Source organism: Sapajus apella, unplaced genomic scaffold (genome assembly GCF_009761245.1).
Source record: "Sapajus apella isolate SASKATOON/1434 unplaced genomic scaffold, GSC_monkey_1.0 scaffold149, whole genome shotgun sequence".
Lineage (NCBI taxonomy): Eukaryota > Metazoa > Chordata > Mammalia > Primates > Cebidae > Sapajus > Sapajus apella.
This window is the reverse complement of record NW_022437089.1, coordinates 1,181,964-1,184,088: the sequence shown is the minus strand read 5'-3', so window position 1 is coordinate 1,184,088 and position 2,125 is coordinate 1,181,964. Positions and strand designations below refer to the sequence as shown.

The 2,125-nt window shown below is 46.8% G+C and overlaps 1 protein-coding gene across 1 annotated transcript in view; it reads right to left on the bottom strand.

Annotated features, from left to right (window-relative positions):
- Positions 1-2,125, bottom strand: part of IKBKG (inhibitor of nuclear factor kappa B kinase regulatory subunit gamma) — a 21,321-nt gene that overhangs the window by 4,059 nt on the left and 15,137 nt on the right. The gene's annotated exons all lie outside the window — the stretch shown is intronic.

Here is a 2,125-nt window from a genome sequence, read left to right as displayed (position 1 = left end):
AAAAGAAAAGGGGAAGGAAGGAAGGGAGGAAGGAAGGAAAGAGGGAGGGAGGGAAGGAAGGAAGGAAAGAGGGAGGGAGGGAAGGAAGGAAAGAGAAAAAAAAGAAAGGAAGGAAGGAAGGAAAAGGAAAGAAAAGAAAAGAACTACTGGACTTCAAACTATACTACAAGGCTACAGTAATCAAAACAGCATGGTACTGGTACCAAAACAGAGATACAGACCAATGGAACAGAACAGAGGCCTCGGAGGCAACACAACGTTATCTACAACCATCTGATCTTTGACAAACCTGACAAAAACAAGCAATGGGGAAAGGATTCCCTGTTTAATAAATGGTGTTGGGAAAACTGGCTAGCCATGTGCACAAAGCAGAAACTGGACCCCTTCCTGACACCTTACACCAAAATTAACTCCAGATGGATTAAAGACTTAAACATAAGACCTAACACCATAAAAACCCTAGAAGAAAATCTAGGCAAAACCATTCAGGACATAGGCATAGGCAAGGACTTCATGACTAAAACACCAAAAGCATTGGCAACAAAAGCCAACACAGACAAATGGGACCTAATCAAACTCCACAGCTTCTGCACGGCAAAAGAAACAGTCATTAGAGTGAATCGGCAACCAACAGAATGGGAAAAATTTTTTGCAGTCTACCCATCTGACAAAGGGCGGATAACTAGAATCGACAAAGGGCTGATCTCCAGAATTTACAAAGAACTAAAACAGATTTACAAGAAAAAAACTAACAAGCCCATTCAAAAGTGGACAAAGGATATGAACAGATACTTTACAAAAGAAGACATACATGAGGCCAACAAACATATGAAAAAATGCTCATCATCACTGGTCATCAGAGAAATGCAAATCAAAACTACATTGAGATACCATCTCACGCCAGTTAGAATGGCGATCATTAAAAAATCTGGAGACAGCAGATGCTGGAGAGGATGTGGAGAAATAGGAACACTTTTACACTGTTGGTGGCAGTGTAAATTGGTTCAATCATTGTGGAAGACAGTGTGGCGATTCCTCAAGGACCTAGAAACAGAAATTCCATTTGACCCAGCAATCCCATTACTAGGTATATATCCAAAGGATTATAAATCGTTCTACTATAAGGACGCATGCACACGAATGTTCATTGCAGCACTGTTTACAATAGCAAAGACCTGGAACCAACCCAAATGCCCATGGATGATAGGCTGGACAGGGAAAATGTGGCACATATACACCATGGAATATTATGCAGCCATAAAAAATGATGAGTTTGTGTCCTTTGTAGGGACATGGATGAACCTGGAAACCATCATTCTCAGCAAACTGACAAAGGAGCAGAAAATCACACACCGCATGTTCTCACTCATAGGCGGGTGTTGTACAACGAGAACACATGGACACAGGGAGGGGAGCACTACACACTGGGGTCTGTAGGGGGGAAATAGGGGAGGGACAGCAGGGGATGGGAGCTGGGGAGAGATAGCATGGGGAGAAATGCCAGATATAGGTGATGGGGAGGATGGCAGCAAATCACACTGCCACGTGTGTACCTATGCAACAATCTTGCATGTTCTTCACATGTACCCCAAAATCTAAAATGCAATAAAAAACAAATTAAAAAAAGAAAGAAAGAAAATGACGGCGCTGGGAACTGCAGAACCCCTCGGCAGGCACTCTCCACTCAAACCCCTGCACCAAGACACCCGGCCACCACCTCACGGGCCCCTGGGACACCCCAGACCCTCTTGAGTGAGCTCCCGTCTAGAAACGCTCAGGGCTGTCCAAACCGATTGCTGGCTGTCTGTTCCGGCCAACACCTGACCTCCCTTTCTTAGAACATTTACTAGACAGGGCTTCCCCTGTCCCTTTGAGACACCTGTGCAGCACCCACCACCAAGGTCTTCCCCGAAGGCCCCGCACCCACCCCTTGGAAATGGAATCCTCGGGAGGGACGGGGCCCGTTGTCCAAGTCTCCGAGGGAGGGAAGAATCCCAACCTGGGTAGCAACCGGCAGCTCCCACACACGGCCGGCCTCACGGCAAGGACACTGGCCGCCCTGTCGTCTTTCACTGGAGCCCCCCGCCCCCTCCCGACTCCCTCATTCCAGCTTCACAAAGCCAGG